The following is a 20,148-nucleotide window of genomic DNA, read 5'->3' as shown; positions in this document are numbered from 1 at the left end:
TTTGGGGATTCAGACCAGTAGTGATAACTTTATTATAAGTTCTAACCAACCAGTTTAGTAGTAGGACTTTTGGATCACGCTCCTTCCTAGGTTAGAGATAGCTTATATTAGCAAATTTTTATTTCTTAACAACTCTTACTAGTTTTGGTTAGTGAGTTCTCATTTATCCATTTTGGGAAATGGAAGCAGAACCAGAAATATAGCCATTAGCCATGCATTCACTAATTGTTCTTCTGTGCTGTAGCCATATCTCTGGGTAGGTATCACCTATCACTGATAATTTAGAGCAGCTAATAATTGCAAATTTGATGACTGTGCCTGTTTTGCCACTTCTATCCCCAATTTGATTTGTTTGTTTTTTCCTAATTGATAGCTGCTGCCTTTATTATGAATTATTAACAGTAAGTTTTGTTGTTTGGTAAAATGATAAATTACTTTTTTGTTCTTAATGTTAATTGCAGTTCCTTGTGTCTCATTCATGCTTTAACATTTCCTAATGGGTACAAGTAAACAAACCATTGAAAACATAAATATAGTTGTGTGGGAAGATAGTTTAAAATAAAGATCACAAATTCATTTATGTTTAGAGGCAGGAATGGTAATATAAATCTGCAAGAGTTAGGTATAAGGCAGTAAGGAAAAGAGGAACTGTGGCCCCATCAAAAAACATTTTTAATGCTTTTCTTTCTGAGCTGTTCAAATAAAACTGATCTCTGCGTGCAGTGGATTGTACAAAGCAAAGCATTAGAAATGAAACTGATGCTTTCTAAAATTCAAGGTTTTTATAAATAAGTATCTTGAAGAAATTGATATTCTCTAGCTTTAAAAATATTTGTCTTAGTTATTGTTTGTTTATACTATTACCAAAAATGATGTAAAGATAGAAATAGGTGGTTTTGAAAGCCCAGAGAATATGACCAGATTTTATACAGACTGAGACAACTATAGCAAGATCATAGAAAGTGGTTAAATATTCAAAACCTCCATCTTTCTGTCACAAATGTGTAGTGAGTGCATTCATTTTCCCAGAATACCTACATTTTATAGTCTTGAGATTAATGTTCATATGACAATTAGTCATTATAGTTAGAAGTAAAATATAATTGAAAAACCTATAAGGAACAAAATGCTTTTCTTTTTTTATTTTTTAAGATTTTATTTATCTGAGAGAGAGAGAATGAGAGACAGAGAGCATGAGAGGGAAGAGGGTCAGAGGGAGAAGCAGACTCCCCGCTGAGCAGGGAGCCCTATGTGGGGCTCGATCCCGGGACTGCAGGATCATGACCTGAGCTGAAGGCAGTCGCCCAACCAACTGAGCCACCCAGGCGCCCACAAAATGCTTTTCTAATAGCTACAAGCCAAATATATAAATCTTACAAGATAGAACCTTCTTCTTCAGCTGTCTGGTATTTATGGTCTTGGTGCCTTCAAAAGATGTGACTTGCAAATATTTATCTTAGCAATATAACAAGATGTAGTGTCCTTCTCAATGAATTGTGTTTTCATAGCTCAACTTTTCTTAATCTCCCAAAGTTCCTACGGTTAGAAACGTTTAGCTTCTGATGTTAACTTTTAATTTTAAACAAGGCTGAATTATGCTTATAATTTTTAAATTCTACAAATATTAGGGTCCACAACAACAAGAACAAATGAATAGGATAGTCTCTTTGTGCTTGGAATCTTATTCCCTAACATTCCAGGAGAAAATTCTGTTATTAGGAAATATACTCTTATCATTGGTGTATGGGCCAATTTGCCCTCAACAGCTCCACAACATAGGGTTTGTACCTGCTGCTCAGGTGACTGTGCCAGAGCAGTTTGCTCTAGCTGAGAGCAGTAGCTTTGTTGACAGATTCTTTGGCTTGGAAAGGCAGTAGAATTCCTAGATAAGGCTTCTATGGGGGGCAAGCCTCAATAGGAAGCTCACCATCCAGGTGAAGAAGATGACTCTCTGAGATAGCTTCGGAAAGTGGAGCTGATAATCTGTGGGAGTTGGTCTATGGATATACTCCTCAGCAAAGAAGAGATCAAAGGAATAATTAGGCTGAGAAACCAAGGGTTAAATATTGTTTATTAATAGCTATACCTAGAATACATTCCACAGATAGGTCCGTTTACCGTGTTCTGTCACAGCTTGCGTTTTACACCTCTTATTTCTTGATAAATGCAACATCAAAAATGCCAGAACCATATTTTTTCACTTTGTATACTCAATACATGAAACATAATAGGTATTTCATATATGTTATCCTTTGATTAAACTGGACATATTAATAAAGACTCTTGGTTACAAGTTACAGAAACCAGTTTGAACTAACTTAGGTGAAAAAGATGAATTTATAATCAGTAAAGACCACATCTAGGTATCAGAAAACTAGCTAGTATGAGGTATATAAATGTCAACAGGGTATTTTCCCATTGCTACCCCTCTGCAAAATACTTCCCTCTCCCTCTGTGGACCAGCTTCCTCTTCTTCAGCTCTCAGGGTAGAATATATGTTTGTAAATAAGCACCTACATTTACATGATATAAGGTTAGTCTTCCAGTAAGAAGAAATATCTTTCTCAGCCCCAAGTCTAAATTCTCCAAGAAGAGAGTCTCTTTTTTATGGCTTTGGATCAATTGTCCCTTTATACCTGGCAAGGGTCTTAGGCCACCTGGCTGCCTATAGCCCAGTGATTGCATGGATGGGGGAAGCAGGTTTTAGGAAAGGGTCAATGAAACATTTCTAAAGTAGGTGTCCTATTTAGAAGAATCAGTGTTAAAGCAGCTTAAGAAATACATAAATATGTGTATATATTATATATAATTTTGTCTACTACATACATTATATAATACTATGTACTGTATATAATATATGATCAATTATAACATTTTATTATAGAAAATACATTTTATCATATATAATAATATATAATATGCATTCTATATATATATGTATAATGAAATCAGTGTACCTTTTAGAGACTCATCCTGCTCTTAGTAAATCTGTACAAAGAGGAAAAGAACCATATGAGAGATTTCCCTAAGAATCTTTTGTTGGATGCTGGGCCTTAAGAATTGGGAAGGAAACAGATCCTCTGTTCTGGTGAAGCACTAGCTCTCCAGACAAGACCTGTAGCTTAATAAAGATTTCCTTCTTTGCTCCCTCCCTCCCTCCTTCTCTCCCTTTTCCACCCCCTGCTTCTTATAGGGTAACCCATAGCAGTGTGGCTGCTTCCATTTCTAAAAGGACCTGTTGGTGAAAGAATGTAGGCCTCATGAATGAAAAGAGTTACAAAGATATGAGAAAAGCTACGATAGGTAAATTGGATTGGTGATAAATATAATAGAGGGAGGCATATAAAGGATTCAATGTATTTATTTAAATTGTTTTAGATATTGAAGACTTTATATGCACATTTGCTATACTACACAAGTATTTTGGTATCCCTAGAGTTTTCTACATATTTTTGACATATTTAACATTATGTTTGAGCTCTTATATTGTTCTAGACACTGTTCTAAGCATTTTACTCACTATCCCTTTTAATGACATAACTTGTAAGGTAGGTTGTCAGCCTCTTGTAACAGAGAAGGAAACTGAGTCACAGAGGGGTTAAATAACTTGACCAACATCACACGTGTGTGGTGAAGCCAGGACTGAACACACTTGATTCCAGAGCTCACCTTAGTGTGCAGTCCATATAAATTTCACCTACCTTTTCTGTGCAGTTACAGTGGCATGACAAGTTATGTAGCTGATAAAGTTAAGAAACATATTACTGGAAATATTTTAGTAAGTGAGAACTATGACGTTATTATATAAAGGTGAAGAAAGGCATACCATAATTTCCTGTGCTTTTTTTGGCTCTAAGGTGACAGATGGGACTATTTTAGGAAGACAAGTGTCTTCAAGAACTTTGGGGTTTCTAACATTTTAGTTTTTAGTTCAGATGCAGTCATTTGATTAATGAAGTACTAATGTGAGTTTCCTTAATTTTCAGGCTTAAAAACAAGATCACTGGAAGAATATATGATAAGTTTAAGTAGCAACTACAGTTGTTGTGGTATGTAGCAACAACATATGTTGTGGAACTTCTTTTACCTTCTCACAATAGGGTATCTGAAATATCAAGTCCACACCACCATCCCTTCTTTCTCCCACTCTACTTTTAATTGGCTGATGTCACTAAATCACCACTAAAGTAACTTCCAAATTAGTTTTCCAATACTCTTTGCATAGTGCTTTTCTAACCTCAGAATCCTTTTATGTTTGTCCTTGCATTAATTTTATGTTCAGATGTTCACAAATGGACAGCCCTAGGGAAAGTAGATCATACACTATTCTCCTTTGAACTATTTGCGACCTAATATTCAAATATTAGGAGTGAAGGACAGACTTGCTATATATATCTGGCAGGTCTGAGTTGGGAACTACCTTAGGCCAAAATCAGCAGATGCTCTGTTTTCACAGTTGTTCATAAGCATCACATGAAAGTAAAGACACCTTGTCTGTCTAATCTGGTCTCAGCATTTGATTGGGGTATTTGGATTAGGGCAGAATTTGTGCAGAGTGAGCTTATAAATCAACTCGGATCATATCTCTTATCTATTTTGATCCCTCCCATGGCTTCCCATCTCATTCAAAGCTCATGCCCAAATCCTCCATGACCTGGTCTCCTCTGACTATATCTTTTAACCCTGATTCCAGTCACTCTTTTCTTGATTTTGCCCAGCACATTCCTACTGGGGCACCTTTGCATTTATAGTTGCCTGTCTCTGAAACGCTTTTCCTCAGACATTCCCAAGGCTCACACCTTCTCCTTTATGTCCTAACTCAGATGCAGCTCAGTAAAACTTTCCCTAACTACCCTCATAGAAATGTCGCCCCCTATCCCTGATACTTCTTTCTTTTCTTTCCTAAGAAGTTATATTTGCCTTACTTTTGATATATTTTACTTGCTTTTCTTACTGATTATTTTGTCTTGTGAATTTAGATATTTTTATCTGTTTTACTCAACTGGTATATCCTGAGAGTCTAGAATAGTGCCTCAGTCAAAAAATGGTTGAATAAATGAACAAGAACAGACTATATATACAAAACATAGAGATAATAAAGGAGAGTTTGATTAACTCTACAATGGTATTAGAAAATATTTGGGAAGACTTCCTGGAGGAGGCAACATCAAAACTGGGCTTTTAAGCATTAACAGGATTTTTCCAGGAGGGCAGTTTGAAAAAGGGCATTCCACACAGTTAAAACAACATGTGTGGGGCGCCTGGGTGGCTCAGATGGTTAAGCGTCTGCCTTCAGCTCAGGTCATGATCCCAGGGTCCTGGGATCGAGTCCCGCATCGGGCTCCCTGCTCCTTGGGAGCCTGCTTCTCCCTCTGCCTCTCTCTCTCTCTGTCTCTCATTAATAAATAAATAAAATCTTTAAAAAAAAAAAACAACATGTGTAATGGCACAGATATAAGACCACATATAATGTGTTTGGAAAACTCCAAGCTTTAAAATATTGATGAATATTAATATGTATTAAAATAAAGATATTATAATTTATTCTTTAAATAATAGAAAGCCCATGAGGAGTTTCAAGCATGAATGTTAGAGAATCATGCTTTGCTTTGGCAGCAATGGAAAACATGGATTTGAGGAAACTGAGGCTTGACTTAAGAACACAAGTTAAAAGCCTTAGCTATAATGCAAGCTAAGAAGATGAGAGACTGTACTATAGGGTGTGTGTGGAGGGGTGGTAACAAAAAGAATTAACAGGAATAAATGATTGAGGGTGTGTGTGTGTGTGTGTGTGTGTGTGTGTGTGTGTGTGTGTTTGGGGAGGAGATTTAGAGGAATGGAGGAGCTGAATTTATAATGTTGATGAAAAATAGTGTTGTTCAGCTGAATTATCCAGTCTATCTCTTATTTGTTGACACTGATGGATTTCTTAGGATAATTTCTGAGCTGTTCACCTTCATTTGATAGAACTTGAGAGTTCCAGAACTCTGGTTTATTGCTAATGGGATGCAACTAATAGGATAATAGACCTTTCTTTCTTAAAATCAATGGAAATATCAGCAAAGCAGCCTAAGCTATATTTTCTCTCAACATGCATAATCTTAAAACTTTCTGTAAGATCTCAAGACTGCTGAACTTTGTTTTGAAGTTAATACAAAACTATTGATTTTGATTCACTCAAATAAAATAAAAACTATTTTCTGACAAATCTGCATAAAATTATTATGCATATGAAATATATCAGTGTTTGCTATTTCCAGCTCAGTATGCATTATTTAATAGAAAGAGGATAAACTTTAAGTCACAGTGACCTGATCTGAATATCATACCTGCAAGATGACCTTTGGCAAAATTACCAGATCACCATGAATCTTACTTTTCTCATTAGTAAAATAAAAATAATACCTACATCATAGGATAGTTTTGAAGTTTAAATGAGCCAATTAGAATAACAAAAATTGATTCCAGCTAACGAGCAAAAAGGATTTATCAGAGGGAAGTCAGGACTTAAAATATTGACAAGAAGCTAAAGAATGGGCAACAATTGGTAGAAACTAAAGCAACAGGAACCACAGAAATGGTTTCCCAACCTACACAGGTCTGGATGCCACCACTAGAAAGGGTGTGTGCCAACTATTTACATTTTTCATCCTTGTATCACCTGCTCAAGACTCTAAGTCTCAGGAAGGAGTGTCCTGTTGCCTGATTTGGCTTCTCTCAGCTTCCATACCAGGAAGCTGATCTAGGAATTTCTATCTCAAGACCTCAAAAGGAAATTTGGATGCTGGGAAAAGCAGAATGAATTATTGCTAGCCAAAAATATTAAACTGATGACTTTGGAACTGTTTTGACCATAATCCACAGCAAAAAAAAAAAAAAAATTTACATCATGACCTGGGCTTCACAGATAGATATATATGTGTGTATTTATATATAACTGAGTTAAAAGTTTCTCTAAACTAAACTTTTTCTTAGCATATGTGTTGTACTCAGTTTCATTTTATTTTATTCTATTTCACTTTTTAAAAGCCTGGTTCATGGGCCATCACGTTGATTTCATGACTTATGAATGGGTTCCAATACACAGGCTGAAAGCATTTTATTACACTATATATAATATCAGCAAATTGTAGGCACTTTGTAAATGTCAAGTTCTCTTGTACCACTTTCCCCCTTCATTCTCCCTCCCACTTTCCCATCAAATAAAATTGCAGACAGTGGCTAAATACCCAAGACACCTGAAGTCTCTTTCATTTTACTGACCTAGAGACATAGTGTTAATCATAGTTTCCTAAACAATGAAGTTTATTAAAAAATTAGGATGTTTAAGAGAAACATTATAAAGAAAAACAGTACTAAAGCAATAGTAAAATGAAGAGAATAAGGTGTGATTTAAGCCTTAGGATTTCCTTTCTGAAATAGCATAGAATAATTTTCTGTTCCACACATACAGCTTCTGTTGCTGCTCTCTGGTATAAGACTTGGAAGATTAAGCACACCTTTTCTCAATTTTCTCTGTACTGAAAGAGCTATTTGGCCTTTTTTCAGTACAAAAATATATTTTGATCTAAAATATTGGGTTTGTTGTTTGGATTGTTTAATGGCATGAATTAGTAAAATAATGGATTAAATTCTTTATTTCATTTGTGTGTGTGTGTGTGTGTGTGTGTGTGTGTGTGTGTGTGTGTGTGTGTGTGGTCATTTAGCCACCAAAGCATTAGGCTCATGATACGTTTGGCCAAAAGGACTTGAATCTGTTCATATGCTTCAAACACAAGAAAAATCATAGGTTTAAAGTGTTATGAATTGCTTTTTGGTCACTATATATTATTTAAACCATGTCAAAAAAGCTTCCACCATGCATCCACACTAACATGCCTCAGCTGGTTGTCACTTCTCAGCAATCTTTTGTTTATTGTTTATTGATTCCCTATTCCATTTCCAAGGAGAACTGTGGCAATTCCCCCTAGATGCAAGCCTTCAGCGCTCAATCTATCCTTGTCAAACCCTGAGTAATTTCTCTAATTTGTGTTTGAGGTGTACCTAGCTGAAACTCCTCTGTTTTTCTGTCTTCAAAGAACTCTGTGTCTCTCCACCAGTGACACCTCTGATTTTAAGATATATTGTTTCTCAATCTCATTTCTTCTTGCCTCTTTTGGAACCTAAGCCCCTATGTTTGTTCCCTCTCATTTGCATCTTCAAATTGTCCTTCTCCACCAGAAGTGTCTTCTCTTCTTATAAACATTCTTGGATACTGTAACAAACTACCCGAAACATCTTTGCTCAACTTCCCAATTCTCATAAGCTGTCATACTGTAACTTTTCTTTCCTTCAAATGCTGCATTTCTTGAAAATATACTCTTGTTGCTTCCACTTCTTTATATTTGTTATTTCCTGTGTCTCTAACCAAGCTTTCACTCCACCAGTCTACTAAAACTGTTCTGAGTCTTCATGATAAGACTCTGCAGGAGGTGTTTTTTTTCAGTTGGTTTCCCTTACAAAGCTCTATTCTAGTTCCTTGACTCCTTCCCAGTTCTTTGTCCCCAAGCTGTACCCTGAGGAATAAGCATTTTCTAGAGCCCTCTCCTGACATCTCTTGGGATGGCAGCTGGGGAGAGGATTGTGGACCCTATGGCTTTAGGTTTGGGGTCTGCCACTATGAGCTGTGCCATCTTGCCCAATTTACTTACCTTTTTCAACCCTGTAAGATGGAAATAATAACACCTATATCCAAGGGTTTCTCGAGTATTAGATGAGACAATGTCAGTAAAGTGCTTAGGGAGTTTTTGCAGGTAGTAAATGTCAGCTATCATTTTCCCCCCAAGAAAATAGAAACCCTTCTGTTGGGGATGGGGGAACACTTTGCCAGCTTCCCAGAGAGAGAGGTCCTCCATGATACCACTCTAGACCTCTTTCTGGCCCTTCACTCTCTCTTCCCCTGGTGTGTCAGGGGAAAGGGCCTGGCATTTGGTTTAACCCCTTCCTCTTCTTTCCTCTCTGCTTTCCTCTTTTACACCCAAAATTTTGTAGGGCAATTTGCAGTGGCTAAGTCTATAATATGCTAAGATTCCATGTTAGGAAGTCTGTTGTTGCTATATCCCTAAGCCATGACCTTCAATATTTTTATACTCGTCTGCCATCTCCTTTATCAATTTCAGTTGATCCAGAGGTTGGCCAGATAAAAGAGAGTGCCAACTCATTGGGCACCCTCAAACCTCAATACATATTGTTTCTTTTTGTCTATTATATTTGATTCTAAATTCCAACCTTTCCCTGCTGTAATCCATCCTACATACTACTGCCTATAATCTTCCTAATAAAAAGCTCTTATGGTGTCCTCTCTTTTGCAACAAATACAATTGCTCCATTATTTATAAACTTGTGTGTGGGTTTCCCTGAAACATTCATGGTCCTCCACAGCATGGTCTGATTCTCCCACTGCTGCTTTTGTGTTACTTAGTGCTCCATATGAACTAGACTTTTCCCTGAACAGCACATAAGTTTCTGCCTCTGTGCCTTGGCTTATGCTGTTTCTTTGACCTACAATAGTGTCTGATCTTCCTTTATTTTTTTAAATTCTGGTAATATTCTGAGATCACCTCCAGTGTCATCTTTTTAGTAAAGACTTTCTTGATCCCCCAGTCTGGTACAATTTATTCCTTCTTTTATATGTATTTTTCAACTCTCTTATGGCATATTCTCCTAATTTTAAAATTTATAATGAGGCTATCTTATTTTCCCCTGTATAATAAGATCATAACCTGTTTAAGGGCAGAAGCTACAGCCTCTGCTTTTTAAACTCTGTAGTTTCTATTGAGCATTAAGCATGTAATCTTAAGGGATCCTGTAGTTAGTAAGTGCTCAATAAATATTTTGTGATTTAAATTGAAATTAATCTATAATACAGGATGCCCATTGGACACATTTTCTACCTGTTTGTTCTTTTGTTAAAATAAGGTTTTTTTTCCAAGAAGATAACTGTGATTTTAGCTGCAGTAATAAGCCATTTCTTAACTAAAGGGCACAGTGGTTACAGTTGTCTGTGTAATTTTCTTGAAGTTTCCAGGCTGAAAAAGTTCATTAAGGTCTTAAAACTTAGAGTCAAATTAAAGGCAAAGGTAGCATTGGAATGCTGGTTTGACAGCAGGTGGATACTATAGCAGCAGTGAGATTCATGCAAAATTTTCATTGAAAATGAGTCCCTAAACACTCAAAGGATGCCCTCACTGCTTATTTTCTTTAATTCATTCCATAAAATATTTTTCATGGAACAATAGGCACAAGGCATTGAGCTAGGCATACTAGATATTCAACACCTAATTTAGAAAGGCCATAATATCAGAGATGTGCAGCCTGTTACACTTGAGAAAGCTTTTCGTGGAACTTTGCTTTCTCCATCATAAATGTATTATTTCTGTTTTCTGTCACACTTTCCTTCTTTCCCTTATCTCAGTTCCCTTCTTCCCTTTTGTTTATAAGTCCTTTTCTTTTTTTTTAAGATTTATTTATTTATTTGAGAGAGAGAGAGAGACAGAGACAGAAAGAATGGGGGGAGGGGCAAAGGGAGAGAATCTTCAAGCAGACTCCTGCTGAGCAGGGAGCCATACATGGGGCTCTGTCTCACAACCCAGGAGATCATGACCTGAGCTGAAACCAAGAGTAGGACACTTAACTGACTGAGGCACCCAGGGGCCCCTGTTTATAAGTCCTTTTAAAAAATATCCTGCACTCTTTTCTTCCTACAAATTTTATTTTATTCTTGACTTAGCTACCTGTGGGTTTGTTCCACCAGATTCACTTCAGAGAGGTCACTGGAACCAAAGAGTCTACAAATAGACCTCACTACACGCAAGGCAGGAGTAAAATCCATGAGAGAAGGTGTCATACCTCCCACATTTGGTATTATAGCCCAACATCATATTCTGCATTGAAATAGTAGATATAGTTACTGAATGAATAAATTAACAATAATTCTAATACACGAAGGAGGCCTCCATCACATCTAGGATAATAAAGGCTTCTTGCTGTAGCCTGGCTGTACCCTGAGAACTCATGAAGATTTTTCTGTCCAAGCTCTCACCAACTATCTGCCCAGCAAAGTTGTGCTGATCTCATTACCCAGGAGCCGAGAACTCAGGGCCCCACTCCTCAGTGAGCCCTCAGAGAAAAGCAGTCAGTCACTCCTGTCTTCCTGGTCTCCAGCCGCACTCTGTGCTCACCTGACCTGTTACTGAGCGTCTCTATCTCTGGCACATGACCCCGTTTGGAGTCTCCAAACCCAGCAGATCCCTGCGGTGCGCTCCCGCGCCATTCCTCCCGGGAGAGGAAGGGGAGTCTCCCGGATCTGCCACTTGTTGGCTCCCTGCTGGATGAGTGGTGGCCCGACTGTGCCGCCGATCATGGTTTATGGCAACCCCGAGCTGAAAGCCCACTCCTTGGCTCCATCTCTGCAGCTGGCTTCCCTGCTCCGATACCTGGGAGCTCTGCCGTACTCAGGCACCCCTGGTCTTTCTGTGACCCCAAGGGTCCTGAGACCACACTGTCCCAGCGAGGGTTCTACCCCCCACTTAGCTACTGGAGTGACGTCCCTCAGTGGAGCAGACTTCTAAAAGTTCCAATTTTTGTTCCGCTGCTCTGTCACTTGCTGGTAGCCAGCTGAAGAGAGGCTCCCTCCCCCCGTGGTCTATCTTCCTGAATATCACCTCGAATTCACTTCTCCACACGTCCTACCTTCCAGAAAGTGGTTGCTTTTCTGTTCAGAGAGTTGCTGCTATTCTTTTCTTTGATCTCCTGTTGAGCTTGTAGGTGTTCAGAATGGTTTGATCCCTATCTAGCTGAATTCCTGGGACCAGACGAAATTTAGGTCTCCTACTCTGCTGCCATCTTGCTCCTCTGCAAGTGTTTTTTTAAGTAGTCATAGAACTTCTCCTCCATATGCATTTGACAACTTACCATGTCTTAGGAAATATCAGAGCAGAAGTATTGGTAGTGGTACATGGCATCCCATTAGGTGTATTTCCAGCAAGTAAATGTTGCTCCCCTCCATACCCTTTTTATGCTGTCCTATTTTTTTTTCCTATTATGCAGTAGCACTATTTGAATTTATCTTATTCATGTAGATAATTATTATCTGCTTCCAGCACTAACATGTAAGTTCTGTTAGTCTAGCTTGTTCACCTCTGTATTCCCTAGTACCTAGGGCATTACCTGGCATGGAGTAAGACTCTGTAAATATTTGTTGAATAATAAATTGAAGAAAATAGATGGAGTTTGGAATACTGTCTTCAGTACATGTTGTGGAGTGTACTCTATCTCTTCAGACAATCAGAGAACCAGAGAGAGGTGATAAGAGAAAAGCTCTAACTCAACAGAACCATGCTGGAGAATCTGTGCATGCTGGTTCACAGTCCAGCTGGATGCTTGATGAGACATTCTTAGCAATCCATGGGACCAAGCCATACATCTTGTCCATTAGCAAAACTGAGCCTGGATAGAGCTCTTATTTTTGAAAATAGCATCTAATTAGAAAATAAGTTTAGAAAATTTCTTGACATCCTTGATAGGATAAACAAGACATGGTCTTCATGAAACAAGGATAGACAGCCAAAAGATGAGAACATGAGGCAGACAGAGATTGAGTAAGGAAGGACTAAAAAAAATGGAATAGCAAAAGTAGATTAAAATCTGTGCTAAAGAATTAAATTGATACTGTGGATAATTAAATGATGATGCATATGCTGAAGATATGGATGTGTAACACGTACTGAGCACTGTATGTTTCAGAATATGTGCTAAGCCCTATGCATATGCCATTGGCTCCCCATCTTCCTAATCATAGCTGCACACTAGGATTAACTAAAGAAAAATTTTGAAATATTAGCACTTTACCCCACACCCATATTCTGATTTAATTGGACTAGTGTGGGACTTGGGCAGTTCCACATCACTGCACAACTCCAGCCGTCACTACCAGCAGAGAATAGAATGTCTCATGAATTGTGCAATGTCATAGCCCTAAGCCTAGCCATCTTTGTTATTATTATTACTATTAAATTTCACAAGTGATTCAAATAAGCCGGTATTGAAAACTATCGGCATATGTGATTTCATTTAATCTCATTTTGGGGGGATAGGCTTAAGATGGTCTCCCAAAATACAGAGAGAAAAGCAAATAAGTAAAAGTAATGAGAAAACAATCTATAGATATGGGAAAAAATAGGAAAGAAATGCAAACTAAGAATTATAGACATTCTAATGAGAGGGGCCAGGACTGTTAGAACAGAAGTAATTATTTACAGCATAATTGAAAAAGGTCTTCAGTTACAAAGAAAGGACTTATTTAAGGGCATGCCATACTTAAGATAAAATTAATAAAAAAAGAGGCATTTAGACACATCCTTGTAATATTTATGAACTTCAAAAGTATAAAATATTCTTATGAATCAACAAGCCAGGATCAGAAAAGAAAACAGAAACAAACAAACAAACAAAAAAATGGCCACAAAGCTAAAAACTTGGGCTAGCTTCAAATTTTTATGATAGAAGAAAATTTTAAAATGTTCATAGAATTTTGAGGAAAATAGTATGTTATCTGTGACCAGCCAAGATGTTGCCCTCAGGTGAAGGCAAGAGATAAACATTTTCATTTAAGATCATAAGAACCTGAAAAATTATGCAAATATATTCTCCATCTGACTAGATTTTATAGTCATTAGATTTTTATCTCACAGCATAAACCAAATACATTTTAGATAGATTAAACCATATGTGGTGTGCCTGTATCTATTTATTATTTACATTATATGTATTATGTTAACAGTATACTGAAAGATAATATAAATAAATATTTCAAGGTAATGGCATGAATCAAAAGGAAAGTATTTATAGAACTGGCTCTTTAAACATCTTTTGCCTACAGAAATCATGATAGACCAAATTTTATGTTTTTATGTTTTATTTTTTTAGCACAAACACATTTATTTACTAACTAAAGGGATGATTGTTATTAAATCAATACTTTGAAATAGTTGCATGTAAAATGTTTGTGTTAAAGGTAATTGAATACAGTAATAAAAAAAACAATATGGAGATTTGCTCTTCAAATTGAGCTTGTCCATCCTCACAGCTAATTCCTGTCTAAAATGATGATGGAATTTTTACTCTACTTTTTTCAAAGACCCAAGTACAGGTGACATTGTTCATGATGCATTCCACCACTAATTTCCTATCTTCCAATTTTTTTGTTACTGTGTTTTCCTTCCCATCCCTTTCCTGATGTTGAACTAATGTGCTATTTGTGAAGTTGTAGACAGTTTGAGTTTTTCTGCCATCTGCTGTAGTTTCTTCAAACTTCTCTCCCAGATTACATGAAAACTGTGTTGTTTTCAAAGTGTTTTCAGTTTTTTTGGTGAGGCTTTTCCCATCAGAAGAGATGGATACAGGCTCGGCCACCATTATGAGCAACATAGTAACTATCTGGACCAGGAAGTTCATGACTAACCGACTACTTCAGCGGAAAGAGATGGTCATTGATGTTCTTCACCCTGGAAAGGAAACAGTACCTAAGACAGAAATTCGGGAAAAACTAGCCAAAATGTACAAGACCACACCAGATGTCATATTTGGTTGGGATTCAGAACCCATTTTGGTGGTGGCAAGACAACTGGCTTTGGCATGATTTATGATTCCTTGGATTATGCAAAGAAAAATGAACCCAAACACAGACTTGCAAGACCTGGCCTGTATGAGAAGAAAAAGACATCAAGAAAACAGTGAAAGGAATGCAAGAACAGAATGAAGAAAGTCAGGGGGACTGCAAAAACCAATGTTGGTGCTGGCAAAAAATGAGCTGGAGATTGGACAACAGAAAGAGTAAAGATGCTGCAGTGGCTTTATCTGTGATGGTTGTGCAGATTTTTCATGAGAGGATTAATAAACTAAGAATGTTAAAAAAAAAAAAGAAGAAGAGATGGATACAATCTGGTTTGGCCATTGCACCTACTTTTCACAGAGCCATTCCTATTCCTACTTCCTTCATGTATTCGTCAGAGCCTTTGTTCTTCACTAAGAGCCATCTTCCTACCTGCTGCTGAATGGTGACCATGGTGGGTGTGGGTGGGGTGATGGGCCAAATTTTAAAGAAAACAATAAACTAGGAATATATTCTCAACATATATAAGAGACTCTGTATATGTATACATACATATATACACAAACATATATGTATATGGGTATATACACACACACACTGTAATGTAACAAATATGAAACAGATATGAAACAGATAAGGGCAAATGACATAAACAGATAATTACCAAATAGACGTTATTTTTTGAGTGAATGTGTAAGCAAAAGTTTTATTTACTTTTTTCCAGATTTGGTGAGATATAACTCAATATATATCATTGTATAAATTTAAGGTGTACAGCATGTTGATTTGATACACTAATGTATTGTGAAATGATTACAACAGTATGGTTAGTTAATACCTCTGTCACCTCACATAATTACCATTTCTTTCTTTCATGTAAATAATACAATATTAAGTATAATCACTGTGCTGTATGCTAGAGTCCCAGAACATATTCATCTTATAACTGAAAGTTTGTACCCTTTAACCAACATCTCCCCATTTCCCCACACTGAAGCCCCTGGAAACTACTCTTCTACTTTCTGTTTCTATGAGTTTGGCTTTTTTTTTTTTTTTTAAGATTCCACGTATAAATGAGATCGTACAGTACTTGTCTTTCTCTGTCTGGCTTATTTTACTTAGCTAATGTCCTCAAGGTCCAAATATGCTTTTGCAAATATATTTCCTTTTTATGGCTGAATAATATTCCATTGTATATATATATATATATATATATATATATATACATGGAATCTTCCTTATTCATCCATGGTCAGATACTTAGGTTGTTTCTACATCTTGGCTATTGTGAATAATGCTGCAATGAACATGAAAGCGCAGATAATCTCTTTGAGGTACTGATATCATTTCCTTTGGATATATACACAGAACTTAGATTGCTGAATCATATGGTAGTTCTTTCTTTAATTTTTCTGAGGAAACATCATTTTGTTTTATGTAGTGGCCGTACCAATTTACATACCGCAAATAGTGTACAAGTGTTCCCTTTTCTTCCCATTCACTAATACTTGTTGTTTCTTGTCTTTTGATAACAGTCATCCTAACAAGTGTGAGGTAATTCCCACTGTGGTTTTGATTTGCATTTCCCTGACGATTAGTGATGTTGAGCATTTTTTCATGTACCCATTGGCCATTTGTATGTCTTGGAAAAGTTGACTATTTGGCTTCTCTGCCTTTTGTTTAATTGGACTGTTTGTTTTTTTGCCTTTGAGTTATATGAGTTTCTTACATATTTTGGAAACTAATGCCTTATCACATATGATTTCCAAGTATTTTTTTCCTATTTCGTATGTTGCCTTTTCATTTGGTGATTGTTTCTTTTGCTGTACAGAAGCCTTTAGTTTGACATCATTCTACTTGTTGATTTTTGCTTTTGTTGCATGTGCCTTTGGTATCATAACCAAAAACCATTGCCAAGACTGAGAGAGAAGTGGGCCTTTTTGACAGCATCCTGCACAGCTGGGGAAGCTGGGTACTCAGTCACATGCTCTTACTTTCCCCTTGTGGGAGAAACCATGTACTGAGAAGATCTCTCTTGGTCCTGTGCTGTACCACCTTGGAAGAGGGCTCATGCAGATGAAGTCTGGCTGTTCCTCTTACCCTGTCCAGTGCATACCAACTTGGTTTATTTTCTCTCTCTCTCTTTTTTTTTCCCACGTGTGTGTGTGATCAGTGTGCTAGAACTTCGCTAGAAACTGAACTTCCACAAAGACTGTCTTATCCATGGGTGATTGTCTAAGACAGTTTTATTTGGGGGCTTCTGGACCACAGCTGAGAGAATCTGGAGCTGGTTCATGGGCCCTTTCCAGGATCCACAGCCAGTACCGAGGTCTGTCTGCCTGTTACCTGATGCATAATTTGCAAGGCTCTCCCTGGGTCCCTTGGCATAGAGTGCTAGATTCCACAAAGACACTTTTTTCCATGAATGGATGCCAAATTTTTGTTGTTGGTGGGGTTGGGGGGAGGGGGTGTGTGTGTGTGTGACACAAACCTGGTACATTTTTCAGCCATGTTGCTGATATTCTCTCCATATACATATGTGTATATGTATATAATTTAATTAATAACAAAGGCAAACTAAAGAAATTATCTGATGCATTGTTTTCCCTATAAAATTACAAAGGATTTAAACAAATAATCACATGATATTTCTCCATGCTGGAGACTGTGAGTAGGTGAACATTCTGAGAGACTGCTGAATGTGTGAATGGCTGTAACATTCTGGAAAGCAAACTAGCAATATGTATTAAGAGTGTTTAAAAGGTTTATTTCTTTAATTCTCCTTCTTAACTCTGATCTTAGAAAACATTCAAGGATACTGATCAAGATGTAAAAAAAAGGATGCTCACTTCAGTATTATTTGCAGTAGGAAAAAAATGTCAGAAACAGCAATAATGTCTAGCTACTGGGGAGTAAGGATTATTTCTGTTATAGACAAAAATATTTAAAAACTTTTCATAATGTGGGGACATTTTTATAAAATAATCATAAATAAAACACTGAATATGAAATTATTAGTATGTTTTGAGTTTTGTAAGAAAAAATACGTATGTGAAATAAAATTGGAAAGAATTAACCGAAGATAATCCTATTATTGTTTAGATGGTGGGATTATAGGTAACTCATTTAATCTCCTCTACAGCTTTATATATAACATTTTATATACATGATAAAATTACAGAATAGTGGGGAAGGATTATTCAGTAAACAGTGTGCTAAAAGATAGCAATGTAGAAAGACTCCAAATTAGATCCTTATCTTACCTTGCATACAAGCATAAATTTATTTATTGCTTTAACACAGTATTTTCTATGTCTGTCTGTATGCCAGCACCATAACATTTTGCAAGTTGATTTCTTTTGTATCTCAATGACTAAAATCTCTACATTATTTTAGGGACAAAAATAACAAGATGGCTAGGCTAGTTTAATCTATTTTCACAAAAACCGAGTACACAGTTGTAGAACTATCAAGCCTTTCATTTATACTTGTATCTTTAATTTTCTCTTGAGGAAAAAAACAGAAGTAGGCTAATGCATGAGTTCTTAGCCTTTTGCTGTAATGCCATTACAAATCAACTTGAAAGAATGTGTGCAGTTCTTATCCTGTAGGGAATATTCGGCAATTATATTACTTCAGAATTCTGGTTTTTTATAGAATGTGTACTCACTAGAGAGTTAAGTAATGTTAAATAAATTAGCATCTTAATGAAAACTGTATATTAATACCGTTCCTGTTCCTAAGTGGTAATTTAATTCCAGTAAATCACAGAATTCAATTTTTTGCTAAATAAATATCATTGTCTTGAAAAATACAACGCTACAACTAAGCATTTGCCATACTCCCTGATATTTAAAGATGGCCATTATTAAAAGAGGAAATGTATTCATTTTAAAGATTATAAGGTTTGGAAATTTTGCTTGCTGTCCAACAGGGCAAATTAGATAGGCATATTCAATGTTCCCTCTCAAGTGAGTCATTAGATAATCCAGTTTAGTTTTGGAATGTGATCATTATATACTGTATCACTCAAGTAATAGAATTTTAACAACAGTTCTATCATAAATTTATTTTCTTTAGAAGATGCAGCCTAATCACAAAGCATAAGAGTAAGATTCTTACCACACAGTATAGTGGTTAGAGGATAGTTTTTAAATAGCATTTAAATTTTTTTATTCTTATTTATTTATTTATTAAAGATTTTATTTATTTATTTGACAGAGAGAGACACAGCGAGAGAGGAAACACAAGCAGGATGAGTGGGAGAGGGAGAAGCAGGCTTCCTGTGGAGCAGGGAGCCCAATGTAGGGCTCGATCCCAGGACCCTGAGATCATGACCCGAGCTGAAGGCAGACGCTTAACGACTGAGCCACCCAGGCACCCCCAAAATAGCATTTTTAATCCAAAAGAATTTTAACTTTTCAATGAAATTAAGACCTCATTGTGATTTTTTAAAAAATAATACATATTAAAGAGTTAACTTCAAAAATACCTTATATGTTAGTAAACATGAAAATCCAGCATGAAGTGAGCAAAGAATTTTAAGAAATTTCAAAGTTTGCCTGTAATGTTTTATTTTGAACTATAGTTTCTGTGGGGTATTAGATTCAGTCAATAATGTTTGTACAGATCACTTTTTGTGTTATGGAGTAGAAGTTTTGTGTGTGTTTATTTTTTGTGCTTAACATAGTTAATGAGGTGGTTCATACAGTTTATACAGAGAAACCAGGCAAGTGTTAAGAATGCTTTTTAAAAAATTATTTAAATATTTCAAATATATAGATAGTACAGGGAATAACGTAATGAATGTCCATGTAACCACCAGTGATATTTAACGAATGTTAATATATTGCCGTTTTGATTTCAGTTGTTTTAAAGCTACAGATATATTTGAAGGCTACTTCCCTTACTAATTGCTAGTTAAGTTGCTATTTCCCCAGAGCTGGATCATTATGTAGCTCACCTCCAAGGGCACTATTCTTGTAAAATACAATGCAAATGGTTGCATGGAGATGAGCAATGCTGCAGTTCTGCCCTTGAATTGGTATGGGATTTCCTGACAATGCTTTTATACTTTTACTACATGTTATGGACCCACAAATAATTTGTAGTATTATTTTTCAATTTTCGAGATAAACATAAATAGTAGTGGCCTCTTTGTAGCTAAATCTAAGGAAACATTTTCATTGCTCATCTCATTTGACCTGCCAATAGCATTTGATTCAATGGACCACTTGTCCTTCTTTAAACTCTTTCTTGAGCACATTAGCACCAGTCTTTCCTGATTCTCTTCTTCCGTCTTGCCACTCAATTAATAAAGTCTCCTTCCTTGACTCTTTTCAAATATTTTGTGTCCTTTTTTGCTAAGCCCAATGGGGGTTCATTCATAAAATCCCAGCGGGGATTTTATACATACCCATATATTCTAGTGGTACCTTACCTATATGGTGATGACTGCCTCATTTGGATCCTTATTCCTGGCTTTATGCCTTCATTAA

General features: G+C 36.5%; 1 protein-coding gene and 1 pseudogene across 3 annotated transcripts in view; one reads left to right on the top strand and one right to left on the bottom strand.

Moving 5' to 3' along the window:
- Window positions 1-20,148, top strand: part of GRM1 (glutamate metabotropic receptor 1) — a 438,705-nt gene that overhangs the window by 228,178 nt on the left and 190,379 nt on the right. The gene's annotated exons all lie outside the window — the stretch shown is intronic.
- LOC113926752 lies at window positions 14,137-15,103 on the bottom strand (annotated as a pseudogene).

Source organism: Zalophus californianus, chromosome 7 (assembly GCF_009762305.2).
Source record: "Zalophus californianus isolate mZalCal1 chromosome 7, mZalCal1.pri.v2, whole genome shotgun sequence".
Classification (NCBI taxonomy): domain Eukaryota; kingdom Metazoa; phylum Chordata; class Mammalia; order Carnivora; family Otariidae; genus Zalophus; species Zalophus californianus.
This window is presented reverse-complemented; position numbering and strand designations above follow the sequence as displayed.